Source organism: Varroa destructor, unplaced genomic scaffold (genome assembly GCF_002443255.2).
Source record: "Varroa destructor unplaced genomic scaffold, Vdes_3.0 BEIS01000001.1, whole genome shotgun sequence".
NCBI classification, from domain to species: domain Eukaryota; kingdom Metazoa; phylum Arthropoda; class Arachnida; order Mesostigmata; family Varroidae; genus Varroa; species Varroa destructor.
Window position 1 is genome coordinate 42,508,791 of NW_019211454.1, and position 22,320 is coordinate 42,531,110.

General features: G+C 39.8%; 1 protein-coding gene and 1 long non-coding RNA gene across 7 annotated transcripts in view; one reads left to right on the plus strand and one right to left on the minus strand.

Annotated features, from left to right (window-relative positions):
* The window catches only part of LOC111252715 (uncharacterized), a 95,929-nt gene extending 78,583 nt beyond the window's left edge, over positions 1-17,346 (plus strand). For 3 of the 6 annotated variants that reach the window (XR_015327703.1, XR_002674325.2, XR_015327702.1), the window contains exons 2-3: positions 3,898-4,110; positions 12,453-13,133. The gene's annotated coding sequence lies outside the window, so the exon portion shown is untranslated. The other 3 variants (XR_015327701.1, XR_015327700.1, XR_015327704.1) reach the window with 3 other exon arrangements.
* The window catches only part of LOC111252642 (uncharacterized), a 124,406-nt gene that overhangs the window by 37,609 nt on the left and 64,477 nt on the right, over positions 1-22,320 (minus strand). The window lies entirely within an intron of this gene.

Sequence of the window (22,320 nt, forward strand, 5' to 3'; positions counted from 1 at the left end):
AATTGACCACGAATCTCTTAGCCGTCTTAGTCCACATAAGGAACGCGATGCTGTTTGGCTTTTTTGCAAACATCTCATGAATGACAGTGTTGTAAAGCTCTAGTTATATTTACCGATAGAAGCATTTAATCTCATGGCTTGGTAAGTCACAATAGACAATAAACTTACACTAAGGATATAATGTTCAAAAAATTTTAATATATTTTTGTGTATATACGCATATATGACTACTGCTTTTTAAGAGAGGGTTGTTATTACGTTATGACAGTGTAGTGTATTACACAATGGATGCGTGCAAATAAACAATGAAGCACTAATAAGCTGTGTAAAAATTTCCTGTTAAGCTACGGCTCAAAGAGACGAACGTATGCGCTTAGAAATGTTTGTTTTACCGTGAGAGCTTGTACGTCCCTTAGCGTCCTATCCTTTACGTCACCCCCCGACGAAGTAGTGCCTCTGCCTCAGTCCGCTTTTTTTCTGTTTAGCCCTTTGCAACTGTGTTATCTTGTCGTTGACGTGCCGTGCGGCGTACATGAAACATTGTAACAAATGTTATTAAGAAAACTAAAATTCATGATGCATATGACAGTTCGGTCAATGTTTCTAGCCACATTATTTGCTGCCAGGGAAACTAATAAAATTAAAAGCAGTTATAAAAGCGGTCAATGTATAGTAAAAGAACATTGTGCTCTACATTAACCCTGCAGATCTCCTTTCAGAACCCAACGCACTCAAACCCCTGTGTCGAACGTCAGCCATCGCTTTTTCTTCTTCTATGTGGTTGTTGTCTTCGTTCATTTTAATACAAGCACCGATCCTAACCTACGCATAGGTTGACATACGGGACACATTTGCTGGCATCAAGCGACAAAACGCAACGCGAGCACTACCATCAACTACAGCAGTAGAGGGCGAAGTCGAAATGCAAGCTGCAGTAACAAAATGCTCGTCCTATTTTTTTCCTTTTTTCAATTTGGCTTCCTCCTGTCTTGGTCCTGTGTGAACCGTCCAATCATATAGGCGCTGCCTCAGCAACGTACACGGTCAGGTCATTTGTTCAGCTATTGAATTTGCTTCGGGGTGTGATCAAATTGTGGACGCTTTAGGTGCAGTCCGGTGCTCACACGACATATCAAAAAGCTTTAATATCAGCAGAATCAGAGTTTCGCATCGGGTACGTCTTAAAAAGACGTCATTTATTCAATCTTGTGTTCGAAAATCATCCAAAATATTGCGCTTAGTGATTTTTTTATCGTGCAGATCTTACATTACTATACTGTTGCCAGTAAATCGTCCTATTCGTGTTTAACGATTTGGACGAAGCAAACGTTATTCAAAAGTAATACATTATACATCCATTGTCATCACAGGATACATCGGTGGTCATGTTGAACTGTCGTAGGCTAACATAGAGCAATGGAGCAGTGGTATAATATATTGACCATTTACTGCAGGTGATTGCAAAGGGTTCAGCTATTCGTTTAAAGTTCGCAATCCTTCGTTGAGATTATGAGTTGTAAAAGTGTGTGTGTGTAAAAAACTAGAAAAAAAGTGTGTGTAGACTATACAATATTGAAAACCCTAACACAATTTCTACTGGAAATAAATATCGTTATATTAACTCAAACCTAGTAATTTTGATAGCAAACCAACCATCACTGTGCACGATAAAATCGCAAACAATAGCTGTGCATGTAGAATGTGCAGGTTGTTTCATGAATAAGGCATACCTGCATACTGGTATTGTGCACGAGGCAGCGCTTTTTTTCTTCTATACTGTAAAGCAGAGCGTCATTCAGTTTTATGTTATATATTTTCTATTTGTGCATGAGATTTACCGATATCTCTCAAGTTCACTGTTAATAAACACGGGTGCGACACTATATCTGTATTTTCGAAAACGTAGAAATTATTGAAGGTAAGGTAAGGTACAGTATACTGTAGTAACTTCATTCATTGACAGCTCTGTTAATGCAATATATTTGCAAAAAGGTAATAAAAAATAAACCCAAAAATTTTGTCAGGGGGCGGTGTATCTAAACACTTCAACAAAAGTTAAGACGGTCGACCACGTTCTGAGGTATTCACTTTGGCAATGTTGTTATCGCGATGGATTTGCTAAATATCAGTCAGACGGATGTAAGTGTTTGTGACTGTTTTAGCTGTGGAGGTTGTTCCTCCATAGAAAACCATCACGAATGATCGACCTAGAACCGCTGAAAAAGTATTTGCCTCAGAAAAGTTGTTCTCACAAAATGCATTAAGTCGATCAGCTGATGACTTTCATATTATATGAATTGCCCGCCGTTGGGACATCCATACACCCACACTTATACCCTATTAGAGATCGTCAAGATCAGTAGGTCTAAATTTACTAAAATTTCGGTTTATCTAAACTGATTTCGGCTTGGAAAAAAATAATGCGTTTAAAAAAAACAAAGGTTAAAAATTCAAAATTCGTGAAAGATAGATTTTGTTTGCTTGCGACTTCTATTAAAATGCCGCCGGATGCAAATTTTGTTTGCACGATGCGTTGATGTTGGCCTTCTATAATATGAGTAGCCATTGCCTGTCGAAGATGATTGAAATCTTTTGCGTCAGAGCTTTTGTGGAGCAGTGCGAAACTTTCGGAGATATTTCCTTCAGGGATTGATAGTCGGGTTTTTTGTGTTGTTACTCGTTTACACTAGCCGATTTATCATTATGTTTATTTGTAGCTTTTCTACCTTTTTTTTTTATATCAAGCCTCATCGATGAAATCCAGCGCTTCAAAAAACCTTGTTACGCTAGACGATTGTCTTCGCCACATAAAATCATTTATCTACTGACACACCGCCGTACTAACATCAGCCAACTGGTCATGCTATACGTAGATGTTTACCCACATCTCGAAGTCTTACTTTCAACTCTAGGGAGATTTCGTAAAGGTGTTCCCCCCAGAGACTCTATCTACACTACCTCAGCCAATATCAGATCTGCTTAGTTTGCCTGTTCCATACGGCGAACTCAGTATGCTCATATGGTATTATCTCGTTGTCGCCATATATAAAAATTTGATGAAATCATCTTTCCAGGGAACCATTTGTCAGACAAAACACGTCCATACGCCTTGCTACCGATCAGTATATTTTCGATAAAGTCAATAAGCGATTTTGCGAACAGACGTTTAATCCAAAAATGCATTAGGTCTATGCGTGTGACACGGCTCTTGAAATTTCGATTTTGTCCTTTTAATCAATACATCCCAAAAATTTCGGCTACACATTAAGAGTTGTTTATTTAATTCTAAAAACTGTTAGTGAAATGCTTTTTAAAAACATAATACACAAAAAAAACACAACATTTAAACTCATTAATTAAACCATTTTTGAAATGATTTCGATGCCTTTCCAAGCTGCAGTCTTAATTTTTCGAATATATGTCTTAATCTAGAACGTTTTCTTCGGTGGGAAAACGTTTTAGTATTGGAAGCAATTCTACAAAGTTATATGTTAACATTCATGTGTTCCTTTCAGATGCTGCTTAGGCATATAATAACAATACAAACTAGATGGAAGTTGTCAGGGATATCGTACTATCTATACAGCATTTTCTAAGCTGCTGCTAACTAGCTTGCTATTATCCAACCGGAAATAGCTCATACTCATAATAACATACTTGTCTGTTCTGCTATGAATCCTCGTCTGACGCGATAGGATATCGGAGGTACCATCTTACCCAGCTACAGCCTCTTTACAGTTGGAGGGAAACGCCAAGGAAAATTCCAAGCCTGTCCCCAATGCCCCTCCCTTTCCGAATGTTTGAAGACAAGCTTGCTTCAATTCTCTCTTTATTTTCTCCCCTTTTCGTTCGTTTCTCTTTTCTTAACAAAGGGGGAATTTTTATTATATTTTTCAGGTTCAACAAACATTCTGTTTAGTCAAGCTAGGCCGGACAGGGCGCGCGTGGAAGAGGCACCTCGGGAGTGAAGCTTAGAACGAGCGGAAATGAGGTTAGGCACCCTGAGGCGATACGACCGGAGGCCCCCATGGGGTTCGCGGCCGCTACCGTAGTCGTCCTTCTTCGAAGTTAGCTGCTCTATCCGTAGCCGTCGAAAGTATAGAGGCGAAGGTGAGCATTAGTATAGCATCACAACGCGGCACTGGCAGAAAGGAAAGCGAACAAGTCCGAAGGGACTTGTGTAGCCTGATGGCAGCGGCAGCCTTGCCTATCCCAACGTCAGTACCGCTCACCACAGCTGTCACCTTAGTACTACGAACAGTTGCGTTTTCTGCTGTTTAGTGGGATCGTAGTGAGTTTGTTTATTTTGTGCCTTTATTACTATTATTATTATAAGGGATCGGAAATTTGAACCTAAGTTACAGTGGGGCGATGCGTGGCTAAGAGGAGGAAAGCTATAGGCTGAAATCTAAGCTCTCATGAATTTCCTGCGCTGGCCTTTCGGATAGAAAATAATCGTTATTGACGATTTTACTTTCAAAGTCCCTAACGTCTAGGTAAAGTGCTGAAACACATGATCACGCTTCTAAATGATTCGATTCTTTTGTACATATACAATACTCAATCCTAAACAACAAAGCCGTACATAACATTGCATCTCTTTCCATTCATAAGGAGGCGGCCATCAGGTGTTAAATTCGTTCTTTTTGTGACGTGTGTCCATTTTCAGTCATTGGATTTCCTGGACTTTATCTCACATTTTCTTTTATAATCATACTGAAAGCAGTAGAAAGTCAGTCCAATCAGTGGGAAAAATTTTTTAGACATCTTGCTAATCATAGATAGATATCGATTTCTTCGGATATATTAATTATAAAATATTACAACTGTAATATATGGACGTTTTTAATATAATCGATATTGCGAAACCCCTTCGTACGTCACAAGATCTGCTCCATTTTAAATAGTCACCATTTCCCATACCGGTAGGCGATATGCATCCATTGACAGCCGTTGCAGTATGAGGTCCGCCCCAACAATATACTTTAGCTCTTCCAAAGTTTTTGCAATGGTTTGTAGATGATATTTTTTCCCAAGTTACGAATGCCAAAAATGGTCGCCGCGTTAAAATGATCAGATACTACAACGCCGCGGAGATCGTACAAGATGAAAGGCGTTTCACTTAATGCTTTTCATCTATAGTGAAGGACGAAGTAACGGTCTCTTGATCCGCATCCATCATTTTTATTTAGACAGCATGACCCTTTTACGCAGAGACTCTAAGCCAATCTAAAAATTCGGCCAAAAATATCGTTAATTCGGGAACATCTAGTACCTCTTAGTATTCTTGACGTAGGACAGCTCGTGCCGGCTTCACAAGTCGACGTGCTCACCGTATTTATATGTGTGACAAATTACCATGCGTGTATCCAACACAGACGCGTCCTAGCGTTGTTGTCTAGAAATGTCCCAATGGAAGAAAAGACGACCAAGCCTTTGCTTTAGAGTTACCAGTGTCTCTAGTTGCCACGAGCAGTCTGTAGCGTTATTTGCAATGTTACGTACTTGCATTGTACTTTGCGAAGAGATTCAGTCCACGTTTTTTGAGGACATTCCTTCTCCTCGACTAGGTTGTCCTTCCAGTGTCTGGATGTGTCCACAGCACGCCCCTGAGTTAGCAGAAAGCGTTATCAAATCTAGTCCAATAGCCGTAAATTCAACAGGATAAAACTGCTCTGAACCATCAAAAGTGACTGACGATAACCCTAACTAGGTGCGGTTTTAGACAAGGCCATCTTAGAGAAGTTCGTTAGGGCTTTCCAGCTTAGGTCGATGCAGAATTGTAAAACGTTTTCAGGCGTAGATTGTACCGCATCCTCTTTTAAAGCAAGCCGGATTTTTTTCTTACAATGCAGTTAAAGAAAAATAAGCGTGTCAATCCTTTGTCTTCTCCCGAGTGCTGACTGAAGATTGTGCTGTATCAGGGCCATCCCAAATAAGGTTGACATTTTGGACGCGACGATCTGAAAATGATAGATGACGATAAAAGTGATCTAAAGACGGGAAAGGGGCCCGTATGTAAACACTTCATATTTCATGGTATTGAGTTCGAGCACTATCTCGCCTACTACGGTTAGAAGTGTAAAGATGTTTCATAGCACTACGTCTAGTTCTACCGAAAACGCCACCGGCCATTTATCGCAGGAAGTCATCTCGTGTTAAATACGTTTTTGAGGTACAGTTATACGAGCAGGGCGGGTTTGAATCTGCTGCATAAAAAAGGTTCAAAGCCATCCGGTGCAACGAGACCACGTTGTCGTCGGGACCGGTGACAAAAAATGATATAACTCGATATTATTTCCCAGTTAGCATCGGTAAGGCAATAGGGGCGAATATAATGGAGGCCACCTATGCCTTATACCATCCAGGCATGTTATGTATTATAGCGTTGTCGTAAAAGCAATCAAGATTTGGCTTGCTTGTTGGACTACGTTAAAGAATTATTAGTATCCAGATTAGAATGTAGCAACCATGATTCACTGTTAAGGGCATGCGGGCATTAAGGAAATGGCATCTCATATTCACCACCCGTACTCTAAGGACTCGTTAGACGTTGAAAGCTTCGGAGGAACAACCAGTTAGCCCGCGACCCGGGTCCTAATCTGCCACAACGGCCTCTACGATGACAAGTAGCTTATATAAGCTACTTGTCATCGTCAGGTGATAACAACAAAGAAAAAGGACAAAACTATATCAAATAAGGCACCATATAGTCGCTAAACTAAATAGCAGGCCATTAGATATAGCAAAGAAAGAAAGAAACTACTGTACAAAGTCCTGAATTAGGGAATTTCGCCGGAGCGTAAACATTATTGACTAAGCACATTCTTAAGCAAGCCTGCGATATGGGACAGGCACTGCACAATCATTGGAGTACCCACGAAAAAACGAAAATGTTTATAAAGCCCTGTAACTCTGCGAGTGCTCATATTATAACTCGTATGTTTCATGCGGTCGTTGAAAACGTCATACTCTAAAAATATAAAAATGAAATTGTAATCATTGCTTTTAACTTAGTGTCCAACCATGATGTGCCTCACATGCTGCCATTAGAACTACAGAACTCATTTGACATATTACTTACAAGGCATACAAAAGGGCTTCCCATACACCCTGATATTACTCCCGCAAGAATAACATTTTGAGACATACATGCGTCATATTCGGTGTAATGAGGCCCCTTGAGGATCAGCTCTGCCGTGATCAATACGTATTAATAATGTTATATACTCTTGGTAGCTACTTATTTACAATATGCTATTCTAATCTGCTTAAATCAATAATCATGTGCTTCGCTTCTCAGACTGGCTTTCATGCAGTCAGATAGCTCGGTGCCTCTGTGGTGGGACACACTTAAGCCCTCTGAACTGGCTTGATCGTAACTTATGACGATGAGGAGACTATACCCATTTTTCTAAAATGCCTTTGGTGATGAATACCTTATCAAGTTTGTAAAGATCAGACTATCAAAGACTTTACTACCGGTCGTATATGAACAACTGACCTTAGATGATTGTCTTTTATAGGTAATCGATATTAGATCTAATTGCACGAAATCGAGCAATTTTTAAATCCATTCACACAGACGCTCAATACAAAAGAGCTGTCTTTCTAGATTAAACCTAGGAAGTGCGTGCGGATTTACAAAATACGGAATTTAGCAATGATTAAAGTTACGTAACCAGAGAACAATAGGCTGCCCGTTACTCAAGTATTACCCTTACCAACCCCAACGGTTCAGCCATATCATACCGTTTCCTTCGCCACTATTATTATTATTGGAAGGGGGAATATGCGACAGTACATTATCAGGCTCAGTCGATGTCATGGCCTTAGGCCTTCGGCGCAAGAAAAGTATAAAGACGTGTCCGCTGTTAAGAAAAGAAAGAGCAAACTCACTTCTTGTGCCTTGTTCCTATTTCAGAAATGCCTCAGGCTATAGTTTTACTTTATAACTCCTTAGAAATGGTTCACTATCACAGCATAAATCAAAATACATAGTCTTTGTTTCAACCTGTGACCAACCTGAACGTGGAGCTTTAGGTCTATTTCTGCAATCGGCTTGCAGACCACTGCAGACGCACAACAGCAAAAGAGATATCTAATAAATCCCCGATATGGTCTGATATCTAATTTTAAACAAAGCTTAAATTCCGATAAAGCTCGAATTTGAAGCATAGTTGCTTCCTGAGCTGTGCCTATACAGGTTTTCTACGATTTGATAACCGCAGCGCTCGTATTCGTCTGCTACATTGACTTTGAAATAAGTCGATCGCTTCAATTGGAAATATTTGTTTCATATGACTGGATGAGCCTAGGTGACTCTAAGACACGTATTAGACTTTAATAATTATCTTTTTCCTAGTAAAAAGCAATTTTACTAGAGCAGCTATTGTAAATATGGATAATGGAAGTACGCGTGAAGATCAAACCATTGGACTCAGTGAACACATGACACAGTCACGCTCTCCAGCACAAATCACCATAGACGTAATGTCGTTATATATCGACAATATAGAGAAGAGGATTTCTTCTTTTTATGTACTACGATAATCAGCCAGGCTAGTTCTCAAATAATCAAATCTCTAACACTCTATATACTATAGCAACGATAGAATTGCACGAGGGCTTCACAAGCCAATGGGATATCTTATGCGAAAAGGGAGGTTTGCCTAATTTCCGCTAATGTAGGTTGATGCTGGGGCGGCCGAACAGGGAGCCTACAGAGTTGCTACTGTAAATAGCAATAGCTCCGGTGGCATTATTGTGCGTGCTTGTATAAGGGCAATCATTCTCACTTATATCGATTCCTGCCACGGCCAATGGAAGCAGCGGGACGGTGCGGCACCAGAGTTGTGAAGTAGCCGACGTCAGCGATATGGGCGAATGAACCTACATTAAGACTAAGCTAATATGTTTGCATGGAGAATATAATGTGTGGCCACTGCATCGTCTGCTCTGAGATGTCTACTGACACTATTGAAAACACCCATGCACGACATCGTACTCGGAGCGTCACGTAACTTTAAGTTGATAACAGAATATAGTCTTTATAATATGAGATGACTATGAGTGGCTTGCCAAAGGGTGTGGCGTGAGCAATGGATATGGGTAGTCACCGGACGAACTTAGCCGATACTGCAATTTATTGTACGATCAAATGGTCAATGATCAACTAACGAGTATAATTTGTTTTAGTAATTTCTAATAAATGTGAGTAATTATGCAAAAAAGATTCGAACTAAATACCGCGACTGTTAAATATCTCCTAATATCCTTATTTAATCATTTACTGATATAAGCCGTGTGTACAAGTATACTTATGTAATAATAGGTGTACGATGTATTGATAATATATTATTCTATCATGAAACTCTCATAGCCAATACGTCCAGTGTGTTAGTTATTAAATTAGCCACTGGTCTTATCGAAGAAATTTACAGAAGACGATAATAACGGGATTCGGGCCGCTATACAACAAGCGTTACAGCGTACTATGCTCCAGATTCCCCTCAGAGAACAAAGGCAGGAACAACCATAAAAGAAATGTTTTGAATTTTAGGAAGTCATCCATTTTGTTTCGGACCTTTAGGTTCTTGTCGGCTTCTATTTGTAACACGATTTTTTTAAACGACTGCTATTGGCTCGCCTTTTGCAGTAGTACTTTACGCATAAAAAGCATGGAGCAGCTAAACAATTCGTCAAGTCTTCTGCCAAATTTTATAACTTGCGCTAATGTCGCTCGGAAGGATGAGAAAAATACTTTTCTTTTCTGCATGGCTTCAGTCTCTCGATAGTACGCGAACTGTCTTCTTAGAATTTCAACTTTTCGGTCTAGCCAAAGCATAACACACACGAAATAACGAGATATACTTATGCAGCCTTACAATTAGTTAGAAACGAACGATTTCTAAAACTAAATTCATTTGACCAGAATCAACATGTTTTTAGAAAACATCTTGATTGTTAAGAAATATCTTTACGCTATAAAAATTGTCAAGACACGTTTATACTGACCTTCGCCTATCCTAAACCATGGGCTTGTTGCGCTCCATTTTAGACAACATTTATCTTCGAAATTCTCTAATTTGTTTCACATGTTGTTTACAAATTAATGTCAAAGTTATATTCTATGATTCTGCTTGCAATCTAAATACGGTATAGGCCGTTGAGATGCACACAATGGAATTGGGTCGGGTGTCAATTGACTTGAACATCTTTTGGTTTCATATTAGGCTTATCGCTGCTCGTTAAATAGACTCGAAGAGTCCTATTATCACGGGGCGAGGGGAACAGATGCCCAAGAAACCTGTGTACGCCGAGAAGATGCTAATTTAGATAGTCTAAATACGTGCCTGGACTTGAAGCTATTGTTGGATGTAGCCAATTTTTTGTAAATCACGTCAATAGCAAGTTCTGTTTTACCGGTAGTTAAAAACTTCATATTGCATCTCCGTGTGGGGCAACTGCAGGACAATGTAACTGTCGAACATTGTCAGGTGCCGCCCGCATAACGTCAACATGTCAGAGAAACACATTAACTATTTACTGGTATTTTTAGAGGGAGATATGCTTTTCTACTAGACAGAAAGAACATTTAGGCGACATACAGATATGTTCATGTCAGAGTTTAGGTAAATCAATCTTCCGCTTTCCGTCAAGTGAGAACCAACTATCTTCAAGGCGTTTTTAAAAAATGACGGTCTGTAACGGTAAAAAAGCCTGCGTAAGTCGCCAGCTAACGAAAGTATCGAAGTTATCTACTACAAATAGACAAGCAGAATGAATATTTTAACGGGTTCCGTGAAAGCCTTGCGATAAAGGAGAGACACAAAACTGCTATCGACGGCGACACGTGCCGATAGCCAGAGAGCTAGGAATCAAGCATACATGAACTACAGAAAACCTAGTTTTGTCACAACAAAGAAAAGCATCAAATGCGTTGAAAACTGAATTCAGCAAAAAAAGAAACGCATACCTATCACACGCGATCGCTTTAAATCTTAATATAGTTTACCGTACTGACAAAAGTGCAAAGGCGTTGCTGGGGGACCAGATCAATGTGCCCCTCGTAATCGTCAAGTAAATAAAAGTCCGCAGCAGCGATAGCAGATTCCATTTCGCGATGCTGGCGATGCTCTGTGGGAGAACGATAGTGAAATTTTGCACTATGGTAGAATTCTTTGTGAAAATTCGCTATTGATATACACGGCTCGTAGCTGACCACAGATATGAGCTAGTCACGAATTAAACATTCCGTAAATTGCAGTTGTTTAAATACGTATAGACTTCGTAGCAGTGCGGCTATAGACCGCCCTTCGCCACCATTTCGAGTCAAGAAAGTGTTTCTCGCTCTAACAACAGATAATAATGGCTTTCTGGAGAATAGACCATCTGAGTTGAGGTGGGCTGAAGGAACCTCTTCGAAATGTTCCGAGAAGACAGAACATGGCATCGGGAAAGAGCGTTTATCTTGTACGAAATGCAATGTGGTGTTCCAAAATGAATATAAGATTCTTTTCGTTTAAAGTTGTTGCTCGTAGCATCTCGTTCCCCCGTAGAGTGATACAGCTCGTGTCAATCTAGCAATTTGCATATAAGCACAACTACTGACCTCGTGGACTGGGATCAATCGTAAGACGTGATAATGCCATAACTATTTCGCATGATTTAAATTTGCCGCGTATCGACCAAACATTACTAGGTAAACATACTAGGATAACTGCGCAGAAATACAGGGAAATGACGTTCCTCAATTCTGTGCAGTTGATGAGTTCATAGAGTTTGTTACCGACGCCACACATCTTTTTCCGCCATTTTATTTTACGCAACGACAACTCAGTCGACAATTTCGAGGACACATATCAGACTAAATCGTATGAATCTAGAAACTAAATCTGTGTTAGGTCTTCGTTTTTCTGTAGTACGTACGTGTTTGATGCGCCTGCAGATAGCGACAAACACATCTGATTTTCAAATAACGAACTGTTGTATGTCTACTATTGACTCAAACAATGCGTAGCAATTGGACCCCAGCAGGCTTATGTTGATCTTGAAATTTAGCAGACTTATTTAGGATATAGGCAATGAATAACAATATATTTCTCTAAATGCAACCCAGTCTAACTATACATCGACGTCTTTGAGGTGAACATCGTTAGGACGCGTTGTTGTAAACGCTTTTAAATATAGAATCGACTGTACTGAAGACTGATTTCATTAGACGTAAGCATTAACATGCTTACGAGTTTGCGGCTGTCTCCTTGGAACAGAGTGTTAAATATTTAGAAACGGCTCATCTGTTACGGCATTCTAGAGTCTTAACGCGCGACTCGATTTAGGAGATATGCCTATAACATCAGAGTTGGGCAAGCAGACCAGCTCCCTATATTCCAATACAAAATATGTAACCCTGATAAGATGAATACAAAATTTTTGCAATGAAATTTCAGGCATACATACGTTTCAACGGTGGAGAACAGAGACTGGAAGCTGACGTTTTCCTATTACCAGTCATTCCTATGGTACGTACTGGAATAGAAGGGGAGCTATTACAATTGCTCCAGCCGGACAAGATCCCCTGCTCATAGCCAAGAGTTCCCGAACGCGACGTAATATAGGATTAGTCTAATGCCTGACCATGCTTGGTTTGCCATTTATGACTTTCTGCAGTCCTAACCCATGTTCGTTAGTTCCTCATAGCAATGATCCCTTGACTTGCTCTGTGACGAATCCCTTTGTCCATTGTAAGCAACGATAACTGCATGTGAATTGGGCACATACGATCTGCCATTACATTTTTTACAGTATAATAAAGCTTCGTGGTGTTTTTCACCCTCGCGTGTATACACACTACAGTCGCACGGCAAAAAACTAACACAACACAATCGCTCGAAAAAAGCGTCCGTCGAAGATTAGCAATAAAAATTTGAATATTAGACGGAGTCTCTTAGCTATATTGGAGTTAACTTTCTTCTTTTCTACATGTGTATGAATGAATTTGTATGTAGACAAGCTTCGTACTACCGTTGTTAACTTTAGGTGCCAAACAAATTGTTTTAACAAAAGTTATTACGATCCAGTAATATATATGTATATATTGCGTTTAAGTAAATATTGCAGATAAATAAGCAGATTGTTCTACTATTTCCACAAATATAAAACACAGAAAAGTGACTTGATATTTTCAGCCAGCTTTGCTTACATATTTATGTCATTTTTATTACTTATTTCGTTTTTTTCTAAATATATTCAAGCTAAATATTAAAGACTGAGTTAAGAGTCCACCGCTGTCTCGTGGAGCGAAACCCGAAGGCTGCTGCAGACTGGGTGGGCACTGATCTCTGTGGCCACCTAATAGGGTTAATAAACAGTTTTGGATCATTTCGTCCGTTCGGACCAGCTCCTTTGGCCGCAGTGTCAAAGAACATTGTATCCATTGCCGTAGGGTACTATCAGCGGACAACATTCTACAAGTCCGGTTATTCCTATGGGTGATAGGTACACTAAATCAATATAAGGACATGATACATGTTGTATGTGTGTAAGAGCAAAAAGCGAAAAATGGTAAATCACACGAGTAACCTGTTCTCTATTGGAGATTAACACCGTTTGTTTACTCAGGGTCAATTACAAACGCGATTTTTCTGCCAAGACATTTACGTAAACTAAGAATGGAAATTACCAAGGACTCAAACTACACTAGGTATTATAGTTTCTTTCGTACTTAGTTACCGCCAAGTCCACAGGTGACAAGCAATTTACTGCTTATAACTGTTTACTCAAAAAGTTTAGTATATAAACTAACAAAACGCAATAAAGTTGATTGGCGCTAACAGCATTTACAGGAAAAGTAGACGTGTTCATTTGGCTCAACCGACCATTGTTCCGGTCTTCGCGTAATCAACGTTACAAGTGCGTCGTCTCCGATCGTCTATTTTCGACAAGGAAGCGGGGCGACTTAGCAGAAAAAGAAGTCTTTTGGGGGGACGCGCTGGTGGCAACGGCTAAGAAAAAGCCAACAAACGCAGTCTTCTCCTTTCTTTAAATCATTCACTATAGTGATATGTTACTCGTCTGTCATCGGGTACAACATAGCGCCATAACAGATGACTGTACGGTACGGCACTAACGACAAAAGACATCCATATCTCACCGAGTGTTTTTGAAAATCAACAGCCACATATTTGCCTGATCGTACACCCTCCCGTCCAGTGCAGGTCTGTCTTTTCTTCAATCATTTTCGTTCGTAGAACGCTTTATACAAATAACAGGACTCTGCTGAGTCATATGCATGCGTTTCTTCTCTGACTAATATGAACGGCCAGCCAGTCGGCCTGCCTTTACATTCTAGCAGTCCTTTGCTCGCCAGCTTCTTAGCTCGTTAACCACCACCCGCAATGCGTTTACCCCATTATACAGCGCTTTTCGCGTCTCGATCTCATTCAGCCTCGTCGTGTGCTTGTACGTACGTAGTATTCACCTATGACAACGTAGGATTGTTTTTTCACAGCAGGCAATGTCTGCCCTGTTAGCGGGAAGTTATACTGCTGTGCCAGCAGCGCTGCTAGATACTGTGTGCTCCATAGTAAGGGCTTGCTTTCCAGTCCCTGACCCATATGCATTCGCGATTCCAGCTGGTCTTTCTTTCCACCCTCTGCTTTCTACCTCCCAACGTCCTCCCCACTTACATACGCTTAAGCAGGCGAGTTCTTATGCGCAGGAAGCAGAATGACCATAATAACGGCTGGCACACACGGCAGTGTCTGGCAGCGGGACGGCGAGGCAACAACAGTGGCAGCAGACGAGGACAAGCGCACTGCAAGAAAATAAAGCGGAGACAGAAAGAAAATAGAGAGAGAAGGGGAAGGTGGGAAACTGGATCGGTTGAAGCGCGTACGTCACGAGCGCATCTCTGACATTATTACTGGAACAGCAGCAGCAAACGGCGTGGAGCAGCCGTCTGTGATACTGTTATTGAAAGATTCGACACTTGCAATCGGTATTCCGTAGAACGTCGGCGGAAAGGGTAGCTAGTTCTGATCTCTTTGCTGTTGTAAGCAAAGTCAGCAAAAAGACTGAGTGGCGGACGCGCGTCCGCTTGTCAGGAGCTGCAAGGTGGGTGCTTCATGAGTGCGACTAATGTTTGTTCCATCAACGGCGGCCGCGGCGGCAATGGTGGCTCAGCGAGAGGCAAAGGCTCTTCTCAATCTCCCTCCGACCTTCCTGACTGAGCACTGGCCACGCCTCGTGCTCTTACTCTGAAAAGTCTTTTGCCAATGTCCGATAAACGCAATGGAAAGAACGAACAGGGTTCTACTTCTTTCTTACATCCAAAGAGCCATCGACGGGTCTTCCGTTGGACTGAAGAAAGAACAGGCCGAGCAGAGTTCCGTTCCTACGACAGCGATTCATTATGCCGTTTCGAAGCGTGTGGCAGACGAGAGCACCATCGACGCCATCGCCACGTATATGTGTGTGCGCCCCTGATATGCCTGCTTCTAACACTCAGCGTACCACTGCCGCTAATGTTAGAAGCGTTTCGAATGCTTTCCGCTTCATTTGGGTGTCTTTTCTTATTATACCATATATAATGGTACGTAGTGCTGGCGGAAAAGCAGCTGGCAGACCGTTACAGGATTTCTGCATTGAAACAATTAGCACCGTTGAAAATGCCAACGCTCGCTAAGATATCCGGAATATGTAGCCAGTGAACTTCCATATGACTGAAAAGCTATAGCTGGGCCAGAGCGTATGATCAAGCGGATATTACTGATTGTTAGCGAATCGGACTTTAGCCGGAAGTACGCTCTGAATGCAATCCACAAAACACCGAGAATTATTTAGACCTTCGCCATCTAATACTTATGCTTAGGTGTTCAAAATGCACAATAAAACGGTAGGCTTTCCAAATTGTGACTGTAATAAGGTTACATTAGTGAAAAGCCTTTTAGTCGAAAAATAGTACATAATATATTTAATATACGTTTACAAAAATTTCTGTAGACTTTATTGGTAATCGGAATCAATCTCCGTTATAAAAAATAGTATACTATCCCTAAGAAACAGCAATATTGGGTTTTAAGAGGTTGAACGTTATTTGATTGAGTAGTATCTGATTAGTGGCGCGGAAATCGCAATTTGACAGTGGCAAACTCATAAAAAAATGTAGGTAACACTTTAATTAGAAAACTGAAACAAAAAAAATATATATATATACATACATATACTCGACGATGAAAACGTCGAGTCACCGAATATTTTCTAAATAAATTGCTAGTTATTTAGCCACTTTACTGAGTTTGCTTACAAGGATTTCAAACCGTATCATGACAATGAACAGACAACCTACTTGTCCTGTTTCCTCTCACGAACAAGTGGGCCTTGGTGACAAGGCCGTTATAATAGTTCATAGACGCCCGTGTACACAGCAACCGCTCTTGGACCCAAATAATCACAACCCTCATTTTCTAAGATGTATTATTTGCGGCAACTCAGTAGCTATAGAAGTCTAATCCTAATGGCTCGCTTTCTCTGGGAACTTGAAATACTTGTTTAACGTGTAGTTTAAGCCTATAGGACCGTGCAAAACCAACCTTAGGGACACTCGAATGGACCCTAATCAGTACCAGAAGGGTGTGTACTTGTACGACTTTTATGACCTTATAGCCGTGTATTTTCTGTATAATTAAACTGGATTTCGTTGAAGAAAACCGTTATTTAATTATTCAAAGAAACGCTTATCAAAGAGCGTTTCCGCCTGCAAGAGATATTCTCGGAATGTCGTGATCCTCGTAACGAGTAAAGAACTAATGAATTTTTAAGCGTACTGGCCCTTCCCGAGCAATAAACATTTTCACGACTATACACTATTTTTTTTAAAATACTAGGTGGCTGAATTATTTACTTATAATAGAACTTAGAAATCATTATTTTATGTTGAATTTATCACACACCATATCATTTATATACATAGATAGCTCGCTGTTTTATATAATGAAAGAAGCATTATTTGTCTTCTTTCTATTTTATATATAGAAAGTACGTAGCTATGTTGTGTTATTGTGGATCAATGGTAATATTGAAGATATGCGTTCTACAATGAACTATATGCCAACCAATCACAAAAAAATAATGATTGGCGCGTCTGATGATGCGCTCACACATGACGGGACCAAGTAGGTACTGTTTCTAATTTTTTATACTCGCATTTAAAATAATAATGCCTGAAATTGAATTTTTCGTGAGTTTCCGCTGCTCATTCGCTCGTCTGCCATGGACGTATTTACTAAATTTCAAATAGGCCCTCTCTACGCTATGCAGGAAACTCTCGGGAGAGCACTGCTCTTTTTGACTGTGTATGTGATGACATTCACAGCCATGAAAAACATGACATAATGACATGTAACATGTAATTAAGTTCCATTACAGACCAAGTGGTCTAAGAAGTACATTTGCCAACTTGAGGAAAAGTGATGTCGGGGTTTATTATTATTATTATTTTATATTTATTTTAGGGTTACGATATACGGAAGTGAATTTAGGAGCACAAACAAAACGCAACACGAACCCAATAGGGTAGACACTGGCTAGAGAGTTTTTTTTATTTAGGCCTAGATACCAATCGTATTCTATATGGGTCGCCTGCCCCAGCTGCCAGGTGCTCCTGCTGACAAATGGACCCATGAGAAAAAAGTGCTATTTGTAGTTGTTCTGAGTGTTCGAATAGATTGTCTCGTTACACTGCTAACAAATGTTAAGGCAATGTAGAGCGGAAGGAAATTTACACGTGCTTTAACATAGAGGTGGAATAATGTACCGGAACCAAAACGCCAACAGCTGGATACGTTTCTTTAATCTGATCATTTTTGGGATTTGATTAATGCTAATGCCTTAGCTATTTTATTGCACGATCACAAAAGTTGCAATAGCAGAAAAGTACGGTAGGCTATAAATCACGCTCCGCTTAATGAGATTATAAAACTCTTTTTTATATACATATATATATATATATAGTATATGTATGGAATTCACAGCAAACCTCTTTGTTCGTAACCATCGCACACTTTTTTAACTTAGTTGGCATAACTTATCGAAGACAAACGCAATTACATCTATTAGCCTCAAGATGCCTTTTGAGGCTTGCTTTGGTACGACTGACACCGTTACAGGCAATTTTGCCCCTGCCGCGTTGATGCACATAAGAGTTCTTGATCCAAAACTCATCTGATAAAAATACTTCAAACTCTCCATTGATTCTGTGGTATCTCTATCCCTTCCTTGCAGCTGTTTTATTGCAGACGATCAGGGTCACCCTGTACCCGCGTCTCTTGCATTTGTTGCGCTCTTCAGGTTTATCTTTAATCGTCGACTTGTCGTATGCTCAAAGACGATATCCACGTCAAAGCCTCGTTGATCTAATATAAGCAGTTATTGCTTTGCTAAACTTTAGGGGGATTCGTAATGTTGGCCTCTTCCAAAGATAGTTATAGTGAGACTTCTAGAAATGTATTAAACGCACATCCGATAGTATCCGCTAAATTAACTTATTATCCAAGCGCTTAGGTTTTTAAAAGTACCTTCAAAGGAAATAAGCAGATTATTTAAACAAAACAGTCAAGTACAAACGTGTCGCAATTTAATTTACAGCCCACAGTTATTTTTTCGTGTCTCTACGTGATACCAGCTTAGAAGCATTATAGACGACAATGTTCAAAGGGCTCATGTTATGAAGTAAAATTAGATTGGGACTCACTCACACAAAAAGAAGCAAATCGTCGAATGCGATCCTCTGACTTCAATAGTACCGTAAATATCATGGTCGAGCTTATACGACTATAAACACGCCCTTGACATCATCTGTAATGTTGCTCGGTACAACTCGTACATTATTGGACCCCACAGTTGGTAACAATATTTATGCTTTTTACGGGCTCGAATGCTTCGTGTTATATATATATATATATAGCATACGTGAACGTATCGACCGGTACCTCGTCAAATACTCATCATATAGCTCGGTTGTAATTATCAAAGCGGTACGACGAATATCATCGTAGTTAATTGCTCAAACATTAGTTTTTTTTTTAACTTTTCGCGCTATTCTGCACATTTTGGCTTTTTCCGACATTTTTATGCCCTCCATTTTTGTTCTCGTTGAAATTTTTTTTATATAGTATATATGAACAATACTTTAGTGAGTTTACCGCTACCATGTCACGTGACGCACGATTACCGCTAGAAAGTTCATTGTGTATTTAACAAAAAAATACCTTGAAAATGACGAGTTAGTAGTAACTTAGGTTTCAAATCGAAGCCGCAGTCGTCTTGGGTAGCGGTTATATTGAATAATCATGAGCATAGAATATGAGTTTCATATTCTACGATGAACACAGAGAACTTTGTTTTTTTGTTTCGTTTAAGTAATCTATTTCTAAGTCTAATAATAGGAAAAACTCTCCACTTAGATACTGTGTATATATAACACATGTGGCGTTCGCAAACTTAAAACGCTACGTTTTGTCGGCTAGAAAAATGAGTACAGGTGACTTGACATGCGCTTAATAATTATATTTTCATAGATACGTTAATAAACGTATGTAAAACAAATTTCACAGCTCCCCAAAGGAACTCGTAGGTTTCTACATACGCTCGACTCTGAAGCTGTTAAGTGAGACTGTATTAGGCTAACACCATTGAGCAACGTAAGAAGGGTTCACCACTTACAAATTAGTTATGTCGTTGTACTATATCAGAATTCAGGAAAGGAGCAGACTGACAGGAGACGAGACAAGATTAGTCGGGCAAGCGTAGCCGCATAGACCTACCATGGCGTCGTCAAAAGCATCATGTCACATAAAATCCGCTACCGATAATCGCTTTAGGTAGAATGAAATATGTCCTGTAATGAGCTCGACAAGAAGAGAGAACCATGTCTGATGGAAAGGTTGAAGGCGAGAGTACAGAATCTACTTCTAATGAAGACGTGCTAGCCAGGGCTGAAGAGCGGTCGTCTTTGACTGGCACGACTTTACAAAGTAGTCCCCTTTGTAGGTGAATCTATACGATAATGAAGATGTACCTTCTCGTCTGTCCTCATCTTGGTTGACGAATCTGGCAACGGGGTTTCAAGGGCTTCGCGAAGCAATTTCACACATGCTAATAATTATAACATGGACTAGGGGACAGCCCTTCAAAAAAGTTCTTTACTCCCAGTAACTATTTAGCCCACCCGCGTTGTGAATCGAGTACTAGTATCGACTCATTGAAAAATTAGGGTTATCACTTAGTGAGTAATAGGTTCCCTTGATTAGGCACTGTCTACCTAAAGATAAGTATGTTTAGTACTGTATTTTATAGTATGCAACTATTAAAACACGTGTTTACCTACTTAACTTACCCTTTCCTTTTACCTACGCAGGTAAGTACGTGTTTTTTTTCTGAACCTACGCTTCTTTTGCCCTCGTTTTATAGAGTTTTCTCATTCTCCTTCTATTTTATAGCTACGTTCTTTATCATATTTGCTATTTAATTTTGTTAACTGGTTTTTGAATAAACAACAACAACGAAGCTGAATATCCTGTTTTTTTTTGAAGGATTTACTTTATTCTACTTAGTTTGAACAAGTATGATCTGTTTTTCAAAGCTCTGGCGATTTTCTAGAGATTAGGCCCGGTCGTCAATAAAAAAAAGGTCTTTTAATTGAAATTGAATAATATCACACGTCAAAAAAAGGTTAAATAAATAATATATAATTATTCTTAATAATAATTGTTCATTAATAAACTTCCTACTAAACATGTGAGGTGGTTGTTAATAGATTACAAACCGGTAATGAACCAACAAACATTGGGACAGGATTTTAAACCTTACAGAAAGATTTTACCTTTTTTCGATTATAGAATTCAATGGGAATCGAACCAATAGGTTTACGATTGGCGGACTCATCGCCTGCTTTTTGTGAGGCTCAAAATCAAAAGATACTAGCTAATCATATATCTGGTGGACCCGCCTTAAGCGACTAAGGAAAAACAACTATTTAGAGCAACTACCTCAAACTTCACAATTCCATAATGCGAACCTTATTTCGGTCTGCCCAGTTGCATGTATTCCATAAAACCCAACCATATGGGTTATTGTTCTCCGTAAGCGGATGAACTAACAGGAATTCAGTTATAAAACGAACGAAGAAAGAAAATTATATCAAGAGGTCGCTCCGAGTTCCTCTGCGTAATTTGACGGAAGCTGTCGAATTTGAGCAATTTGTTTACTAGGAACAAAACTGTCGACCGAGTCGTGTTTCATGGAAATCATCTCTAGTTTGTCAGCCTTGTCCTTGTCTTCTTGGATAATCACTCTCGAAAATGGTTTTTATGAATACAGTTATCTTGATTTGTATACTGTCGTCGACTACAACGCTACTGAGCGTTCAAATATTTTTTTATTTGCTTGGAAATTTGTTTAAACGCGTTCCCCTAAATACAGATGTTAAGCCACCTTATTCTGATGCTACTCGACTTGTGAATGTCAAATGTTTTTTGGTTTTTTCGTGACGCCAGCAGTCTAAAACCATAGTTTCAAATGTCGATGGCAAGCGTCCCGTTGGCGATCGAGGCTCGAAATTATTTTTAGGATCTGATAACGCTCCTTTCAGAAGTATTTAAAGTTACGGTAGTATGGGTGTTTTGATTTTGATTACGATTGTTTGCATCCGTCAAGCAGCACTGCCTATACGTACCGCCTCAAAAACGTTAATAGCTTATAGAAAGTTCGTTCGGAGTAGGAAGTTGCCATCATTCTAGTTCGACTGTGCTAACGTAAATGAAAGGTATCACTGTAATTTTAAGCAGAATCTCAGCTATTCCTTCGTATACAAATAGTCGAAATCGCTGACCGGTATTTACCTGGGACTGGCTTGGGCAGATACTCGAATTAGCCATTCAGGTCGCGCCGTTCAATTACGTTTAAACATGGTAATTTTTTTCGAACGAGATCAGATATAATTAAGCTATAATCGAATTTCATTGATTAAATGGTAAGGTTGCTATGCTCTTTAATAGATAACATGCTCTAATTCTGTCTCGTGTTCAGCTTCATATACTGCAAAATAATCATCCAAACATACAGTCTTTCATTGGACCTTCTCTTGACTTACTGGCAAAGCTCGCCGTAGCCTCACATGTAGCCCAGCCGGTCGGCCAGACAGCCTTTTATTCCATTCTCTAGCAGTCTGAATGCCATTTTCAACATTCATCGTCGAGTTTAACTTTAGACCAACACTTGTGCTTCAGAGCTCAAGATTAGAATACTGCTTTTGCGCAA